Below are 20,956 nucleotides of genomic sequence, written 5' to 3'. Positions count from 1 at the left end.
GGCCAAACAACACACCGCTAACACAGCACAGCGGTGAAAACCTACACAGGAATAATGACACGAGTGGTAAACCTACCCTCATTGTGCTCTGTGTGCGTGTGGCTTCCAGCACCAACTGTTGTTGCCCTAATTGCCCGACTCGTTAGGGAGGCATTGCACCTTCGTATAAAAGTGTTCTTTGTTTGCAGCCTATCATTGACTCCTGGCATTGTTGACCTTTGGCCTTCATGTTTGTGAGAACTGTTCTCACCTTTTGGTTGTTCCTAAAAGTCGTCTGTAATCAAGAGGGGTGAGGGCCTTTTACTCGCTATCTTCTGTGCCTTTAAAATTCTCGACGGACCTGGTTTTCACCTGAGGACGGCTGCTTGCGTTGTGGCCGAAACGTCGTGAGAATAATTTTATTATGTTTTATTTTTATTATTTTATTACTTCCCTTCTACGTGACTTTACCGAAAGAACCAAGAAGAAGAAGATCTATTCCAAGTCATATCAGAATTTATGTTAGAATGGAATCTATGAAATAAAATGTATAACTGTATTTGAAGCAGCACATTTTTGTGCTGCATTGAGCGACCAACGGCTTATTGAGTTCATAAAGTGCCATGGGATGCCCTGCATGAAAAGCCCCTCAATAGAACGATCTGTAAAGGGCTTTGAGACATTGGCCCAAGTCAGGCTGCAGAATCATGAGAGCCACAACACTCGGTGCAGGTGGCCAGATGCAGCTCTTCACCTCCATGCACCCCTTAAGCACGCAAAACCAAAAGCACCAGGTATCCATAGCGTTAATGGCGCTTAAATATTTGTCAGTAGACCTGAATCCTAACATCACATCTGCATCGACATGTCGACGAATAACTGCGGCAGGTTATTATAATTTAAAGCTTTTCACTGCTTTTTTAGTGACGATATATATGAACAAACAAGGTTATAAACAGTTGTCCATGACTTAATACAAATTTGTTTCATAAGGGACACCTTTGCCATAACATTGTCTTTTTGTCAACCTCTTCAATATTTCTCAGTTTTTATAAAGTGTCGCACTTATTTTTTACGACTGTTGCTGAACAAAGGCCCAAAGTGCCAAGCAGTCAGCAACAAACAGCACTATTTAGCCATGGAAAGAGAAGTGTTGTGACCTGCAGTGTGGTGGTTGAACAGTGTGGACAAGACGAAACAGCCCGGTGGACCAAGTCCTCAACGTGCGCGGACGAATCAACGAGTGAAATTTACAGGAACAGAAACCACTGCGGTGGAGATCTTCCCCTCCACATCACCTTTCTGACCACCAGAGTGAGTGTATGACTGCTGGATCATCAATCGCCCTGACTGCTTTACGATTAAGATCTATCAAGTACATTGTGATAAGAACTTGGGTGCCCGCAAATGTGATAGCAGGATTCCAACTTTGTCCTTTGTAGCGCAGTAACAATTGTTTGGTGGATATTTATTTATATATTTACATGATCTAACCATCTTCTTGGTTCTTTCAATAAAGTCACGTAGAAGGGAAATAATAAAATAATAAAAATAAAACATAATAAAATAATTCTCACGACGTTTCAGCCACAATGCAAGCAGCCGTCCTCAGGTGAAGAACAGATCTGTCGGAAAGACAGCGTCTGAATGGGCACCACCACGCTTGGCAGCGTATATTTAAGCTGGGTTGGAGGGGGAGGGGGCGCCTTGACAAAGGAATTTGCATATCAAGAGTAATTTAGCATATTTATGGGAAATGCAGATATGAAACTAGTCACTACTTGTGGAAGTAGGACCAAAAAAGACCTGTATTATGGATGATATTGGTCGCGAAAGCCGACGTGTTATACTAACTAACCTTTGTGGGGAGGATACTTTTCTTCTAACCAGAAAATTGGAGAAACTCCGAATTAAGAGGATGGAGCTGTTATCTTCACTGGTGTTCCTCAAAAGATACAGAAATTCAAAGGTACGTCATCACATCTTTCCCTCTATTTAATAAACGAAACAGGAGAATTTCTCCACAAATCTGGCTGTTGCCTGATGAAGCTAGTTTAAATGAATGGAGAAACGTCATACTCAGATTGTAAATGTTGTGGCTTTGCTCTCCAACACACCGGTGTGCTGTACTAGTAATGAATTGGCATGTTCTGTTTACGTGACAAACCTTACTAATTGGCTGTGTCGGGTGGTGGTGGGTTTAACGATAAATTTATATATTTACGCGATTTAACCCAAAAAAACCTGTATTATGGATATTGATTGTGAAAGCCCATGTGTTAAACTGGATAAAGAGGCTTTAACAAGGACACAAACGCAAAACTACTTTGACACCTCCTTAGCCAGATCAGTAGCAGCCAATTCTATGACAGGTCACATGAGTGTATTGTGCGAAACAGGTTCATGGTTTCAATATAGCAAGAATATTTTTGTTAAACTGATTGGAGGAACTGTGGAATTGCCAGCCTTGCACGATATTCTCATTGATTGGAGGTTTTTTTGTCGTGAAGATATGTTTTTTGGCAGCTTATTGCCTGTTTCAGCTTGTGATTTAATTGAATAACGTCAACTACCACATACATTGACCATATATATATATATTTGAAGCCCAGAAATCCAAGCTTGCAGATTAGAATGGATTCCAGGTTACGGAAGTTTTAACTGTGTTAACAATGTCAGTCGATTTTTCTACCCTCTATTTACCTTTGCTATAAAGTATGACCATTGACTGAAGCAGCAGCGTAGCATGTGTATTTTCCTTTATGAAGACAGTATTAATAAAAATGTGTTGAGCGTTTTGTTTCAATTGCCTCCATCGCCAAGGGGCTGTTATGTGGCCAGTGGCTTTGCTGGTGATTGAAATCCCCCTGCAAGTGTAGTAGCGCGGTTAGGGTCGTTGCTTTTCAGAGTTGATGTTTGCCCCTCTCTCGCCACCCTTCATGAAATTCCCCAAGTTCAGTGTGTAAACTAATGCCCTGGGCAGCATTATTACTACCCTTGCTCTGAATAATATGTAAAAATCGCATGAAGGTATTATTAGGCAGTAAAAAATATATATATTGTCATTACACATTTGTTGTACAATATCCTATTGTTCAAAATAAAAAAACAATGTTGTGCACATGAAATCTTTAATCATTTACAGTATAGGGTGACATTTGTGTGGGTTGTAGCACTAGCTTTCAGATAATCACGTCTTTACAGAGCATACAAACGTTTAATAAGCTAATTTGATGCCGACAATGTCTCTCCCCCCCCCCACCCCTTCCCAAAACAACATCAAAAGTTAACATTTTTCAATCCGACGCTTCCACCACAGAACATGGCCAGGCTCTTAATGATGTCCATTCGCAAGGACTGTTTCGCTTTAATCACAGCTCATCTACTTGAAATGGCTGCAAACTTCATGCATCTTGCCTTTGATATTCTGGTCATGTTTGAAGCACCCCCAGTTCGTATTTGAAAAGCGGGATGGGATTTTTAAGCCGTGCTGATCAAAGGACGTTGAGCATGAATTTTGTTGACACCTATTTAATGTGCACATTTTTTGTGCAGTGATCTGATTTGTTTTCTCTGATGTCGGCTCAAACTTTATTCTTTTTCTCAAACATTTGTTTCTTAATCGTCACCAAATGCGTATTAGACATTCACGAAGCAACAGCACCAGGTGTCCTCGTTGTACAAAAGGTCTGTGGGAGCCGATGCCGAAACTTACAAATGGCGTTCTGGAATGTAAAAAAAAGAGTCATTACTGCTTGAGAGAGCAGTATAAATAAATCTACCCAACCATTATTCATGCATTAATAACCATTAGCTGCAAGTATATGTAGGATTTGAAAAAGCAATTCAAACGTTTCAAGAAATAGGAGCCAGAGATCATTGGCCATCTATTTATTATTAAGAGGCCATTGTCATGAAGTCATATGCCACAGATACCTGGGAGTGTTTTCTTTACTTGTGGATAATTTGCAAATTTTTACATTAAATTGACAACATTGGCTTCTATTGTGAATGATATCGCAGGGTCTTCAAGGATGTAAATGTGCATTTATAAGGCACTTAAATGCCTCCACAGCTCAAAAGGACTTCCATCAGATCGCGTCTCATCTCAAACCTTCCAATGCCCTGTGGCAGGCAATCCAAGGGAACCCAGTGGCAGCTATTCCAAGATGTACGTATAACTATTTTGAAATTGGTATTGGTGCTGGAAGGGGATGATGTAGCAATGTCATTTTCCCGATTAAAAAAAAAACACACGTTTGTGGGTAATTTGAGACAGTTTGGACCGTAACGTTGGCACATAATGGCCTGGTCTTATTTTTACTAATGTCACGAGATCGTTGAGATCCGCTGTGATGCAGCAATTTTGCAACACCCGGAGCTGCTGGCCTTGAACTGCAAAGACTTCTGCAACACGCGGAAATTGCGCTGCCGCTCAGCCACCAAGCAGTAGCCATGGAGCACGTGGCCCACAGTGGTGACTGAGGGGGATTAGAACAATCGACTTCCAAGTGCCGCCTCGGTAGCGGCACAATAAACACGATGTCACCAATCCAGCCCAAAACATTCCCGCGAGGCAGCCATCTGTTCGATGGGTGAGACTGAGCAATCGCTTGTCTCCAAGTTGTTCAGCCCTTCCTCAGACGCCACACGCAACTGTGTTTTGCTTTATGGAGGGGTCTTCAGGGGTGGTCTCTTTATCTTGGCATATCTTTCAATCCACCACCACAGTCTGCCCGCTCAACTCCACACGATATCTGCTCATCTCCAGCCAGCCCGGATGTCTCCACGAGATTTCCCTCCCATGCACCGTGTGAAACGGTGCGTTGTAGCATGGGGTGTGCCTGGCACCACGCACACTCGGTGCCCCATTGAGCTGCAGTGTCCTTGCCACGCCTGTCCGTCTGCACCCACGGCATTGAACTTTCCTCTTTCTATTGTGTGTGAAATGTCGAGTTCAGGGGGTTGTTTAACCTTTCTCGATGGCGGGACACATTCGGAATCTCCTGGCCATCTCCGTGAGCCGTCACATTGTCGTGGTCGCCTGTTCGCCGCCATGTGTCTGTGTACACCCGGTGGCTCGCGGGCCATGAAAACCACGCCACGGCATGTATGTTAAACACAGGGCCTCGTCTTTTAACTGCATATTTCCATCTTCTTGGTTCTTTCGGTAAAGTCACGTAGACCTGGTCTTCACCTGAGGACGGCTGCTTGCGTTGTGGCCGAAACGTCGTGAGAATTATTTTATTATGTTTTATTTTTATTATTTTATTACTTCCCTTCTACGTGACTTTAAAGAATCAAGAAGATGAATCAATGCAGTCACGAAATCTTTAAATTGCATATTTCCAGTATCTCTGGTCGACTGGGGTTGATATGTGACGAGTAGCCACAACCGTGATGAGGGATATGATAAACGACCTGGAACTATTTTCCAGGTCGTTTGTCCGGACACACTCTTGGCTGAGATGAAGCCTTGGTTGCACTTCCCTGGTATAGTTGGTTAGTTTATTGTAATGCCGTATAAGCGGTTGCATAAGTCAGAAGACCGACAACGCCAATTAGCGTTGGCCCCTTGCTTGTTCTGCAAACTTGTTGATGGTTATGTTGAGATTTGTAACATGTGCCGTTATGAATGGCATCGCGAACCCCCTGGCTGCATTTTTAACTCGTGTTTTGTGGTTGGCAATAAAAGGCCTGTTTTGGTAGTCTTGGTTGGGAATGCGGAGCACATTCACTCTCCAATAATCCCGATGCTGGAATGAGATAAGCTCTGAAGAGGATATCTGCAGTTGTCGTAAAATCCAATCATTGAAGTTGTAGGATTGTTTTTGGCACATTTGTTGACAGAGCTATTTTGTTTATGCTCGGTTGACTTATTGAAATTCCATGATTTAGTACTGCACTTAAGTATGGGCAGCACGTTATTCTTGCAGCTGTAAGGTTTTGTTTTTTTGTAGCTTTGTTCTTGCCCATATCATTATGTATTGGACTGTGAGGTGACCAGGAGATGCCAGTAAAGCCATGCATTACAAATCTGTCTGTGAGAAGCATTCAGAGTTACCTCCTCGTATGCTTGGGTATTATCTGGGTACGCCAGTGACCTCCAACGTGACGCCACTCATTAATTATGAAATTGAACAAACATATCGATGCAGGACCCTCGTGAAAAAAACACTCAATTATCAGCGTGACTTTTCTGGATAAATAAAGTGCATTTTACGAATGTATGGGAATGTTGCCGTGGTTTAGTATTTAGCGCACTAGACTTGTAATTCAGAGGTAGCCGGTTGACTCTCGCGCCTGTGCTTCAGTCGAAACACTGGACACGTTTCTTACATCCCCAGGCCTCTGTCTAACCAGAAGAATAAATGGACACACTACAGTTAGCCGATCAACAGGGAACATGTGGTGGGATAGAGTGTGGGGTTTCCCATCTCTACTAAGACGTCTGCCTATCTAGAGGGGCTCTGGGGCTTCCACTACTGGAGGCTCTTCTGCCACTGACACGAGCAAGTCATTGCAGTGCTGCATTAAAAAAATCGTTATTATATTCTCGAGTTAATGTTTATTGTTTTGCTTAAATCATATTTTTATCATCTTATTTTCAGGGTTATGTATTTTTTTCGTGATACAGTGTTTGCTTTTCAGGTAACCCTTTGCATAATATACCTTTGACCCAATGGGCTATTATTTGGTTAATAATTTTAATTTTTAAATAAAGTTCATGGCGATCATGGTAACGCACCCAAAACCATCCAGTGACTCGTATGTGTCCATAAGTCCACAGTGGCAATATATCTACCTCTACCCCACCACCACCACCAAACAAGGAGGTGACCTGCCCCCACATGATGTTCCTAAAACATAGGTATTCATAGCCACTACAATGATCGACCCGTCAAGATTGTCATGCTTACTGCAGCAGCTACTCGATTTCTGAGTGCATTACGCGATAAAGCACAGAGCAGTTTGAGCAAAACGTCATCGTATGTTGACGTTAAATCCAGTCATGAAAACTCAAGCCTCCGACGAGGAGCTTTATTGACCCGCCCCTAGTGGCTATCTGTGAAAAAGAGCTTCATAGCTCATCGGATTTCTCCAAGATAAATAGAGATTAAGATTATTGGCCAAAATTTGATCAACACACTTGCGCTTAGAAATGTTATCTGTGTCAACGAGACAATCTTGTCAGGTGGTGGATGATGAAAACTACTCAGTGGCCTAACCCAAAAACAAATATGGACCACGACGCCCCTACTTGGCAATCTATGGACGCTCCACTGACAAGCGTGTGGCCCGTTTCGCGTACGCGATGAGGAGGTGGATGGGGTTTTGACGCCGGCTCAGATATGCGTGGGCTTTTCAAATACATTCCCTCTGCTGCGTGCGATTAAAGGCTTAGAGAATGGCTCTGGGAGAGGGAGACATGATGGCATGTAATTATGCCATATAATCCATTCATCTCCGGACTGGTGACTCAGGGTGTTCACATTTCGTTCAAGTTTCAATGCGAGTGATCTTTAATATGATTCACGGTGGAGCGGTCACTAGTAGCTGGTATGACAATGGCATTGTTGTGGGTCACGTACAATTGAAAAGTTATGTGAGCATATTTAAAAGAAAATAGGAATGTTCTATAATGTTTTTTTTTTCTAAACAGGTTGAGATATGGTATGTTTTGACTCCTAAGTAGGATTACCACATCCATGACTTTGCAAAGTTATGACCAAACCAGCTGGAATGCACTTTATTTTGTCAAATCTCGGAAGCTAAGCAGGTATGACCCTGGGTAGTTATTGGATGGGTGACCACCCCACACAGCAACAGGTTGTTAGAGGCTGGTAGGCTCCGTTGTGGACAGCACACACACAACTCACACTCTGCGTGGACGCCTTCATACAGCAGTGGATTAACAAAATGATTGTACATTTGCAAAGTCTTGATTGGAATTATCTGTATGTTTGCAATATATTAAACCAAATCGATTTGTGGAAAGCCATTGTTCCTCACTCCATTTTACTTGGAATATTGGATTACGAAACATGGAAATAATCCTAATATGGAATCCTTATTCTCTTCTTTTTATAGCAAAGTAAAATTTGAACATGATATGCGTATGTGGAAAAATATCTTATATTCAGTGCACTACTAACATGTACACATTCTATAATTCTCTCTAGGCGTTCAATAATTCATCCCTCCCATATCCCATCAGGCAATATCGATAATTTATCATGATTCAGTGTGACGATTTTATTCAAGAGATCATTATTTTTTACAACATACGAATCGAAAAGCATCGATTCTTACACACGCAATATGATGTATATATCATGAACATGTATGAACACTCATTAGTTTGCTGAAAACATCTGTATATTTAGAGGACTGCAGAGCATGGACAATCATTGGTGGCACAAGATCACCGCCTGGCTGCTACCTTCCAGTTTGTCTGTGGTTCGTCAGTGAATGTGAGATGTAATTTTCATGAACGAAACTATATAAATCTAAACATCACTATTCTAAGAATAGATATTAATCGATAAATCAATTAATCTTTCCACCACTTAATGCTAACTCGTGATGTGCTTCTTTGTGAAGCCTTTTCCCCATCCTTGGTTTTGATGCAAATGTTGATTGTCATGGGAAAATCTCACATGATTAATCCATTAATATTCTCTCTGGAATTTCCCGTATCTGAAACCACCTCTGCCTTTTAACAGCTACAAGTCTCTTGGCAGACCTGACATACCCTTGATAACACTATGTAACACAATTTTTGTTCTTGGGTAATAAGTGTTATTTCGTAATTGCTTATGCCTATAAAGTATAGAAAATGGCGATTATTCCCCACAAACTCTGCTTTTGTGACCAGGATAGTGATATTTTGAAATTTACCTATTTTCAATGAGAAAACGGGTGACCTTGTGTCTTTTAGTTCACATAAAGTCAGAAAAAAAAAACATGAATCAAAATTAACATGTATTTATATGAAAGTAATGCAAAAAATACTACAAAAGATTTAGAAGTGAGTAGTTTTTCGAGATTTACGATTATACTGTAAATCACTTTCACGAATCAGTCTCCAAATGTAGTCTCCCATCATGTTTTCATTGTACTGTCCTTGGTAGCAGCGTTCAAAGTCAAATATATCCTGGTGGAAGCGCTCGCCTTGCTCCTCCGAGTACGCTCCCACGTTTTCCTTGAATTTATCAAGATGAGCATCAAGGATATGGACTTTGAAGTACATCCTACAGCCCATTGTGCCGTAGTTCTTCACCAGAGTCTCAACCAGCTCCACATAGTTTTGGACCTTGTGATTGCCCAGGAAGCCACGAGCCACTGCGACAAAGCTGTTCCAAGCCGCTTTCTCCTTACGAGTGAACTTCTTGGGGAATTCATTGCACTCCAGGATCTTCTTTATCTGTGGTCCGACGAAGACACCGGCTTTGACCTTTGCCTCAGACAGCTTATGGAAGAAGTCTTGAAGGTACTTGAAGGCTGCCGACTCCTTATCTATAGCTCTGACAAATTTTTCATAAGGCCCAATTTGATGTGCAGTGGTGGCATAAGCACCTTTCAGGGGTCCACCAGTGGCTCCCACTTGACGTTGTTCCTCCCCACATAGAACTCGGTGGCCAGTCCCACCTGTGGTAGTGCGCCTTGGTGTCTAAATCTGTTGTAGTAATTTTTGTATTATTTTAGTATAATAACATGTTAATTTTGATTCATATGTTGTTTTTTCTGACTTTATGTGAACGAAAAGACACAAATTCGCCCGTTTTCTCATTGAAAATAGGTAAATTTCAAAAGATCACTGTCCTGTTCACAAAAGCAAAGTTTGTGGGGAATAATAGCCATTTTGAGGCATAAGCAATGAGGAAATAATACTTACTAGGCAGGAACAAAATAAATAAATTTGTTACATAGTGTAATTATCCTTACTGCTCTGAAGTAATTAAAATTTCCAAAGTATAGGAAGCACAGTCCTAGATGGGCATAGAAAAGCTTGGTGATGTAATAGTGTCCCCATTCGGGCACAGTGATTCAAGAACTGTCCCTTGCCCATGAGTTCATCCCACCCCCTTCCATCCCGCTTGGGGTGGTTTTGACTCCCTCTGGCTTTACGTCGAGCCTCCAGAACATTAAACATTGCACGTGTTCTGTTGTTTCGCTATTATGCATAGAATGAATAGTTAATCTCGGGAGCATGTGCAAGGAACTGGTGCATTGGCATTTGCGATTGTGCTGAAGACGAAAACGTTGGACACTGTGCGGAACGACACGCGGTACAAGCAGAAAACGCATCGGAAAGCAACGTGGTAAAAATAACTAAACGCATGAATGTGATTGCTTTTAATCTTCTTCAATTCTTGCATCCTACCACTGTATCAAACCACACCCTCCCACCCCCATCACCAAGGTTTAAATCCGGGATAAAATAATGATCTTCACAAGATGCCATTCACTGTGACATTTCAAATCCACGCTCCTAACAAGCGCTCAACCGCTATGCCGCATAAGCGCAACCAAAACGCGCACTGCATTTAATTGTAGTGCATTGCATCATTCTCTAATAACAAAAATTATTGCAGAATTTTAATGCTGCATATTTTGCGTACACCGATGGGAGGGGTAATCTGCAATGTGACAGTAAGTGTATTGTCTGCAAATCGTAGCTCTCCACTGTGTTTTATAATAAATCTCCCAAAGCAGGTCCCAGCACATGGAGTGAAACATGGGTCATCGTGCCCAACAGCAAACGCTACAACCCGACACACACTTCGGATGGCTCCGCAGCACAACTGTAAAAACCTATGAAGTAGTTTCTGAAATCATATTAAAGCAAGCGCTCATTTTGCATGAACGCCGGGAGCTGTACGTACCATGTATCACCGCAGAAAGTTGACCCCCGAGCAAAGCATGCGCATTGTTTCATCTGCAAAAAGAACCAAAGTATTTAGGGTTTTTTTTTGCCTGGTGACTCGGGTCTCTGTCGGACAGGCCTGGGCTGGAGCGGTGCATTATGCTTCACTCATGTGGCCAAGGTCGCTAATCTGTCTTCTAGCCCAGCCAGACGCGCGGGATTAAGCGATGATACCCTCATCCTGCTTGCGATGGCACGTGTGGCGGAGCGACGGTAGCCCGGGGCCAAGCCGTAAGCCTCCCGCAAAACTCGGCGGCAATCTTTTACAAAAGGAGGGCAATTACAGTGCAATCCATTTTTTGGGGGGGTTTTGTTTAAAAAGCTTGTCTCTTTTCACTCGCTCACATGTTTGATCTATTTGTGATTAATGATGTGCCGAATATGTTTTGAAGAGACGTGCCTCTTGAGTAAACATGATATGAAAGACCCATGCTGTGTTAAAGGCTTAAATGGTCGGCATGTGTGTCAGTTTGCTGGGAATTATAACTTTTGACGAATAACCTTATAAATGTTGAAATAAAAACGGTTGGATTCATGAGAGCACATAATACAATATTTTGCGATACATATTTGTACAGCGGGGTTTGTCGCTTAAAAAAAATCGCTTAAAAATGGAACCATGGCCGATGTCTTTGGTGACATCATTTAGCCAGTAATAAACATTCCAACCCGCACAATTGCACACACTGCAATTGTACAAAAGGACAAACGCATTCTTGCACTCACACTTCTTTTTGGCACCTACATATACACGCGTACGTACACACGCAGGCACACAAATCGTCCTCCACGAATTGTCTCGCACAGCATTCAATTGTTGACAAACAGCCAACATCAGACCCACGCAGGGCCCCTTTCACCTGCGGTGCATGTCGGCCCATTATTACCAGCGTATCACTGAGGATGAGAATCGTTTTTATCTTTATTTAAAATTAACCTTATGGCGGGACCCCGGGCTCCCGAATAAACAGAAGTCAAAATAGTAATGAATTAATTTATTTTTTAGCGCCTCCGTCCCACCGCGCACATAAACGCCGCGACCCACCTGGCGCGGATCATTCTGTTGTCGTGTCGTCCAAGCGCAGCAGCGAGGACGAATGCGCAGAAGAAAAACAACTTTGAGGCTTTGATTAGCGCATCGTGCAGAGCTCGTCGAGAGGAATAGATTGCCGTGTCGTTCGCCTTCAACAGACATACAATGACGTTGCAACGCAGTTTATACGAGATCCGGGGGCTTATGGGACCCCGGGGTCCCGCCATAAAGTCATTAATGATGTTTTATATTAATATGTGTGTGCATATGTGTGTGTATACTCCTCACATTACGTCGGTTGCAAATATTTAAAAAAACACGTAAAATCCCATCGGCTTAATCTTAGGCAATAATACATTGCAAGGGGTGGTGCCCTGTGCCATGTGGCAAACGGCCAACAAGTGACAACACCAGTGACGATCATCTGAATCGGTCTAGAGCCTCCCTTAGATTGACTCAGCCTGAAATTAGTACCTGCTACAGTTTGTAAACATCGCCACTGGAGAGACAAAGGCGGCCGGGCATGGCGTTGGCCACCCACCCCCACGTGTGCCGTGCCAGCCTTCATAGGTGCTCGCTAACAGCACTTGCCCCGAAAGTCTATTAAGGCTATACGGGGAATATTTGTCTTTTTTGCCCTGCACTATAAACCCAGCAACCCGAGGTCTATTCCCTTCCACGGATAACGTCACTGGTGACTCAGATCTGAACTGGTCCCGGCCCCCTTTCACAAACCAATACTCAGCAGATTGGTCAAATATGGTCAACCCCCCCCCCCCCCACACACACAGAACTGACGCATTGTGGTGAGTGCCTCGTTCAGCAGGAATCGACGGAAAATCTGAAACTGTTTAATGAATTGTTTCATAACAACGATCGTCTACCGCTGTGTTTAAGTTGTCGGCGTACATTAAGTAAACATTACTCATGGATCTTCATGCTTCCTGTGTAGGAGTGAAGTCCATGTGCAAAACGGTGGAAATTGCTGCTTCAGCTCTTTGGAACCAATTGCATTCTCCAATGGCACAGCGCACCTGCGGTATACATTTACTCAGGTAATGCACTGCAACGAGACAATGCGCTTCACTCGTCCAATGTGTCAGCTTCGCTCAAGGCACACGCCAGAGTATACACAATCACAACATCCTCGTGTTGTTTGTTTTAATGAAAATATGTATCGGAGTTTGGGAAGACCTTGGCGAGTGGAGTCCCGCACGCTGCCTGTCTGCCAGCCTCTCCGCTTGCTTCCATTGCTGGCGATGTGCCACACTGGAATGTTTTTCTGCAGCTGAGAAAACAACATTCTTTCAATGTTGAGGTTTGAGCTGACAGTCCAGTGAGACGCACAGTTCATAAAGAAAAAACTGAAACAAAAAAAACTATATTTTTTCAGTAGCCAGTTTAGAAGAACTGCAGTGGACCTTGACAGGCTTAAAGTTTGCCGGTGTGGGATTTGGGGCTGGTCAACTGGTGCCACATTGTTAAGTGCTACTTTAAGACTGATTTGTGAAAACATATTCTCATTGCCTTGTTTTAAATCATGAAAAAAATTCACTTGCCAAATAAATCACAGAATATAATCCTCGGTGAACATAGCAATGAGATGAGTTTTGAAAAAAGAAAGTTATTTAACATCATAATCGTAAAAAAAAAGTTAGCGCTGTGGTAATGTGCGCAACGTACGTGTTTTATAGCGTAATATCTTCAAAATCTATGTTATCAAACACGGCTGTAACAAATTACTGCAGACACGTATACAAGAAGCGGTGTTGGGTTTCGTATTACCATTTTCGTATTCATGGAATATTTTATAAGGCCCGGTATATTCGAGCCCAGGGAGTGAAGGAATGAAACGGAGTTGGCAAACAATCATGTTTTCTTTGGATTGCCCAGATAATGATTTTCTTTTGAGTTTCACTCCAATAATAATAATACATCTTGGTTAAGGATTGCGGACGTGATAATCCCATTGAGGTTTGGGCTTAGACAGAATGTACGTTATCCTGAGAGGTGAAGAATAGCTTTAGAGCTACATCCAACTCATGAGTCATTTGTTTTCCTCCTTTATAATGGTATAATAAATAAACAACATCTATTAAATGCATTCAGCACGTATGGTATTCACGCTATTCCAGTAGTACAGACGCTATAACGAAGGTGATATGCTTCATAGACGGGTGTACGCCAGCATTGTGGGGTGATGTTTGCTCTGTAGTTTTACCCAATTGAGCAATTTGTAGGTCATTTTCTAAATTTGGCAAATTTCGGCCGTGATGTCGGCTCACACGGCTTCGCTTGTTTTTCGACTAACATTACGGAATCTTTAACGTCAATTGCGAAGCAGATGCTGCACAGTATTTTATGGTTAATACAGCTGCAGTATTTTAACGAAGGTGGCTGCTGGCTTCGAACCGCGAGGAGAAACCTATGCATAGATACAGCAGCGGGTAACATGAAAAACGGTGTTCCTAAGCTGTCGCAGGTTGTAGCTGTGAAACCGAATAGGTATTCTTCAAGTAAAGTTCACGTTTTCATGTCTTTGCCGTGACATTTAGAACTCATGGCTAGGGCTGCTTACATTGTGTATTCAGGTCAGAAACCTAACACAACAGAGCCAGGAGACACTACTGGGTGATAAAAGATGACACCAGTGATGAGGAGGAAAATGCCAAACAAATTCTGTTTTATTTAAGAGGAGAAATATTTCTGGAGTTGTGAACCGCAGATGATGAATCCAGTATGCAGGTGTGGGCATTGTTGAATCCCTGAATGAAGTCACTATAGGCAATGTGTGCGTTTCCTACATATGAGCATCTTGGGACATGGAAACGCTGCTACAAACATCTGAACTAACACACTACTGTGCCACACCGCTTTTGTTAAGCATTATATGGTATTTAACTTTTCATTTGGAAAAATAAACTTCTAACAGAAATAATATACAGTCATATTTCAGTAGCATGGAAATGCTTTTCTCATGGTTGTGGTTATGTGTAGGGCTGGTGTTTAGCGTAGTTGGGGTTATGGGTAGTGCTAGTGTTTTGTGTGTTTGGGGTTATGGGTAGGGTTGGTGTTTGGTGTGGTTGGGGTTATGGGAATAGCTGGTGTTTGGTGTGGTTGGGGTTATGGGTATGGCTGGTGTTTGGTGTGGTTATGGGTAGGGCTGGTATTTGGTGTGGTTGGGGTTATGGGAATAGCTGGTGTTTGGTGTGGTTGGGGTTATGGGTAAGTCTGGTGTTTAGTGTAGTTATGGGAATAGCTGGTGTTTGGTGTGGTTGGGGTTATGGGAATAGCTGGTGTTTGGTGTGATTGGGGTTATAGGTAGGGCTGGTATTTGGTGTGGTTAAGGTTATGGGTACAGCTGGTGTTTGAATGAATAGAGATCGAACGTTAATTGCTGAGGCAGGTGTCACGAGTCCCGCTTGAGAACACAGTGACATGATAAGGTGCCACTAAGCTACACTCACCTGTCTGTTGCTGCTACGATATTATGTTTGATACGAGATCACATTTCAAGATATGATGAATCATTCTCTGGATTCCCATTCTCAAAGGGTCATATTAATTTCATCAATCGGTGCTGAGAGGAAGGAGCGATGGTCTGAGATGATGGGAGAAAAGATGAGTTATGGGAGGCGATGATGGGTGAAGTAAGGAGGAGGTGATGTGATGTGAAGTGGGGGGAGTGATGGCGAGCGGTGATGGGGGAGAGTTGTTAGTTGATGGGCGTTGAGGGAGTGATGGCGGGGCTGTTCATGTTGAGGAATACAAATGCGAGAAATTGACTGGTTGGTGCCACAGCAGTGACTAGGGGGCGCTGAACGGGAATTTCCGATCGTGGAAAGAGCGAGTTGATGGGGAGTGCGGTGTGTGGTGTGGGTGGTGGTGGTGGTGGTATTTGGGGGTTTGTGTGTGAGCCGTGTGCGCTGCGGTACGTGCGAGCGAGGGGGCGAGAACGCGTTGGTTATGTTGTGGATGATATGGATGCATGTTGAACTTCTTTCGCACCGTACGTAGCCCACCGTGCTAATCGGAGGGGTTTGTTGGAGAGATATAATAGTGGCGGAGGGAGGGATTTAATCAATAAATAAGTAAAAATAAATTTTAATTAAAAACACGCTTTAATGAAATGTATCGTACTCGTAATGTAAGAACTCGACGACTCCAGGAAGTGGCCCTGAAGCTTGCCATATCGTAAGGGGCCCTGGTCAATTAGAGCCAACATCAGTTGAGCGTGGACAATTAGAGCCAAGCCGAAACATAACATGTAAAAAATTATGTTTTCAAATATGTTTTTTTATTTTGTATGATAAAATATAGTATTGTCATTAGTATGACATAAGTATACCAAGTTTGCAGTCGATACCACATTGGGAAGTGGGTTAAATTTGAGTTACAAGATTTGAGGATACGACGAGAACAGTGAGTTAATAAAAAGCGTGTAATAATACATCGGCCTGTGTCTCTCTCTCTCGAGAGAGAGAGAGACACACAGGAGGGAGTGGTTGCTGAGGTCATGGGGCAAAGAATTAGAATCTCTATTTATACTGGAGTAAGAACGTTGCAACAACAAACAGTACAAAAACATGATAGTCCAAAGTACAGGTAGTCCTCTTCTTACGGTGGAGATGCGTTACGACGACCCCATCGTAAGTCAAAAATATCGTAAGTCGAAAATGACCTAGGCTACCCAGGAGTCTTAAAGAATGGTGATAATTTAACAAAACAGAGCAATTTACAATACCGTACTGTATAAACTATATACTGTATGTAATTATGTAGGCGTTTGCCTGCCGTGCGAAATATTAAATATTTTACACTTTTGTCGTATCGCCATCGTAAGATCGAAATATCGTAAGTCGGAGCATCGTAACTCGGGGACTACCTGTACAATGAAAGTAAACGAATCAAGAGAGGTGGGTGTGAACGGGTGGGTGTGAATGGGTGGATGTATGGAGGGGAGGGGGCGGTCTCGGGTAGTGATGGTGGGGGGAAGGAGGTGAGAGATGAGAAAGAGTGAAGGCGAAGAGCGATTGTGTTGGTTGAGAGCGAGAGATGAGATGCCCAGGGGATGCAGGGGGTGAACGGGATGGTGTTGGTGATGGCGGTGTTGGTGATGGAGGAGAATCTCTTCTTCTTTCGTGTGGCTGACGCAGAGCGACAACTACGACAATCTCACATTCAGGTGGTCAAGCCAGACACCCACGCCAGGAAGCGGCGTTCAGTCGGAGGATCCTTGTCCCAGTGGTGCCGATCATGCGCGTTGTTGTTTGGCCCTGATGAGGAGCCGCGGTTTGTGTTGGGGGAGATCGATGTTCGATGTTCGGTCGTCGTGATTTCTCACTTAACAAAGTGGGCTGCGTGAAGGCTGCCTTCTTCCACTCCACAGAGGAGAATGATAGTGGGGGTGGGGGGTTATCATAGCGAGTATTTGTGCTGCGATAGATTAACATTTTACTGGTAGGAACCTCCTGGTTACACCAGCCCACAGGGGATTATTGTGTCCGTCCGTCGTATAGGGAGGGGCTGGGTGGGGAGGGGCTGGGTGGGGAGGGTGGGGAGGGGCTGGGTGGGGGGTGGGGATGGGTGGGGAAGGGCTGGGGGGAGGGGTGGGGCTGGGGGGGAGGGGTGGGGCTGGGTGGGGAGGGGCTGGTCACCCCGTGGTGCCCTTATAAAACTCAACGTTTAACCTACTCACGCCGGCTTGTGCCCGCCCTCACAGTTGGGCATATTTTCGGAATACACCACGCCGCCGTTGACCCTGGCCATTGTGTTTTTGCGAAAAACAAGAGCTCTGTAAGCCTAATTAAAGATCGACAGAACTTTCATATCAATCAGGTGACATCCCAATGGGACTGCAAGACAGACCTGAATCACATGACCATATTAAAAACACAATTTAACGACAGTACGACTTTCACGTGGTGTTTGTAAAAATGCATTATTGGGTAACATTTCTGTTGGGGAAAATACGTTTCAAATGCCCGCTTTGTCTGTTAGCATTTTTAAACCCATATTTTCGTGTTACATTGATGCTAACAATAATTTCCATGACTTTTGGATGTTAGAGGCTTTTTGTCAGTGAGAGCTTCATAATTAAGTTGCTTTTCCCTGTACACTCATGAAACAGCGTGAGAAAAGCGGTGTGTACGTGTTTTGCTATAACAGCGCCCCCTAGTGGCAAGATTATAATTTTAGCGCTTTTTAAAGCCTGGCGTGGTTTTGGCGGGGGGGGGGGGGGGGTTATAACCAGTTTTTGCGGTTTACCATCCGTGTGTTTAGCATTAGACCAATGTATGCCCCACTTGTGAGCATGAGAAATGGCTATGGAAGGCAACATCGCCCCCTGGTGGGAATTTTTTTGAATATATTACTGTACAAATGGAACAAAATTAAGATTGTCTTGATCCCTCCTCGCCCTCAATAATTAACAGGTGTAAAACTATATATATGGTGCTCTATTTATTATTTATTTGAATGAATGTAAAATTGGTCTTAAAATATCTCGGATTTAAACCCTTGGCTTTTACGCTCTCGGGCCCACTCACTTCCCACTCTCGCACGAAAGGCTCGGGGTTGTGTTTACAGATCTGTCGCCTGTATGACTGAGACTTGAGTTCGAGTCCTGGTTAAGTCAATCCAGAAGCACCTGAGTCTCGAGTCATATATTCCAAGGCTACAGCAAATAAAAGCCGAGCCTCCGACGGTTGAGTGGGGAGTGTGTGTGAGCGTGTGAGCTATGTAAAATATATTAAAGTAAAAAAGCTAAAATAATGTTTAAATAGTTAGATTCGAACCTAGGGTGCTTTGTAATGTCACACGCTCTCCACTCAACCACCACAGGAGGCATGATACTGGTAGGAACCCACTGGTTCCACCAGCCCACAGGGGATTATTGTGTCCGCCCGTCGTGCAGGTAGGGGCTGGGTGGGGAGGGGTTGGGTGTGGAGGGTGGGGCTGGGTGAGGGGTGGGGCTGGGTGGGGAGGGGAGGGTGGGGAGGGGCTAGGGTGGGGAGGGGCTGGGTGGGGAGGGTGGGTGGGGCTGGATGGGGGGGTGGGAGGGGTGGGGCTGGGTGGAGGGGGACTGGTCACCCCGTGGTGCCCTTATAAAACTCAACGTTTAACCTACTCACGCCGGCTTGTGCCCGCCCTCAGTCGGGCATACTGCGTAATACACCACGCCGCCGTTAAACCTGGCGATTGACCGAGCAACCCAATGTTCCTACCAGCTCCCTTCGCAGGAATGTGTTATATACGTCTGTGACTTAGGTGCTAACTCTGATATTAACCTGCATAACCAAGTCGAGGTCGACTGCAACTAACATATAAGGCAGCGGTCGGGAACCTATGGCTCGCGAGCCATATATGGATCTTCCAGTGACGGCATATGGCTCCCAGACAATTTTTGAGTTGAAAAAAAAATCAGTTTGGAACTGATTTTAAAATACTTGTCGTTGTCCATTCATTGACATGCTATTTTTTCTCTGCCCCCTCCCTCTCTCCGCCCCCACCCCCTCTCTATATTTAAGGCCCCGTCACAGAGACGACCTCTCTCTTTGTGCCGATACGTGTTCTCTCTCTGTGTGTATCTTTATCATGTCTGTCTGCTTATGTCTGTCTATAGTTTTCTGGTTAGATTTTTGTTGCTATTTCTTTTATACCTGATGACGATTGCTTGTGTTGCAATGGAAACGTCGTAGTATGCTATTATTTAATTTATTATTTTATCTTTATACGTGACTTTACCGAAAGAACCAAAGAATATAAAGGCATAGCCACAGCGAGGAAATGCTGGATTCAGTGTACCGACCCAGACCTGTCTAAAATCAATATGAATGTAGAATGTATAGATGCACATGGTAATTTTCCAAGAATGCAGAGCTCCAACTATTATGGGACTGAGCTGAAGTCCTCCGACATGTAATGTCTACAACAATTTTGAGGACTTAACGAAACACTGTCCTCCCATCCATATCGTGTTCAACTACCATGCATACTGGAGGTCAAAATACTTCTCTTTTTGCATATTTCCACACACGGATCTATTTTGGATTTCCTTCCCATCGTCCCCCCCCCCCCCCCCCCCCCCAAGTTCTTATAACATCGCTCAATTGAAGAAACATCAACTCTCATCTATTAGAACTTCAATAGTGCTCTGTAACTGGCTGCTTGTGTGTTTTAAGTACGTGCTCAGCAAATTATAAAAACCAAAACACTTGGGTCTAAAGACGCAAGTCCCAAACAGCACACTCCTCCATCTCTTCATGTTCACTCAATTGCGTGCAGGAAACTACAGTATACCCAGCGGCGGTGTGACGCATCAGCAAACTATGCAAAAGCTTTGGGCCCCTAAGTAACTTAAGAGCCGCCGGAATAATACAAGTCTCACTGCAAGCTCGACCTCATCTCGAATAGAATGAAACGGGATCCTTAAAAAATAACGTCAAAGGCCCTAAATTATCCAGCAATACCACCACGGGTTCCACCAAATTACTCTTGTCCATTTTTGCAAATGTGTTTTTGCTAAATCCATTGGCTGGACACATGGAGGTCAAATTGATGACGGTTTGTCCGATATGATCTTACATTTGCTTGTAAAATATCTATTCCATTTATATAGTTAAACATTTAATGTTGAAACGGCAGTATATTATGCCTAACCTATATTAACATTTCACGGTATATATTTTACTTTACAATTAAATTTAGCGACATCAGTGTTTATATGTAGCTCGGACTGCTTTATCTTCTCTATGTATATAAAAGGGAAATTTGTAAATGTGTTTGTTCGAAATGTTTAGTGCACTTCCCGACATGCAACAAACTTGAAATTTGCCATGTGGGTACTTTCCAGACTGTACACCATGCAAGAATTATAAAAGATTGACTTTTGTATTTTGGGGGGGGGCACAATAATGCATATATTTTGCACGGCAAGTAAACTGGGACGTCACATCTGTCATGTCACCCGCGCACGTGGAAGCGTAACGCAACCCTCCGCGGCACGTGTATAA

General features: G+C 43.5%; 1 long non-coding RNA gene across 1 annotated transcript; it reads left to right on the top strand.

Annotated features, from left to right (window-relative positions):
• The first annotated feature begins 1,827 nt into the window (after positions 1-1,827).
• LOC133344846 (uncharacterized) lies at positions 1,828-19,966 on the top strand. The gene is made up of 3 exons (XR_009755380.1): positions 1,828-1,948; positions 12,895-12,997; positions 19,472-19,966. It is a non-coding gene; the product is annotated as an uncharacterized LOC133344846 (long non-coding RNA).
• Positions 19,967-20,956: the final 990 nt, after the last annotated feature.

This window comes from Lethenteron reissneri, chromosome 20, assembly GCF_015708825.2.
Source record: "Lethenteron reissneri isolate LAM-NWPU_2019-01 chromosome 20, ASM1570882v1, whole genome shotgun sequence".
Lineage (NCBI taxonomy): Eukaryota > Metazoa > Chordata > Hyperoartia > Petromyzontiformes > Petromyzontidae > Lethenteron > Lethenteron reissneri.
This window is presented reverse-complemented; position numbering and strand designations above follow the sequence as displayed.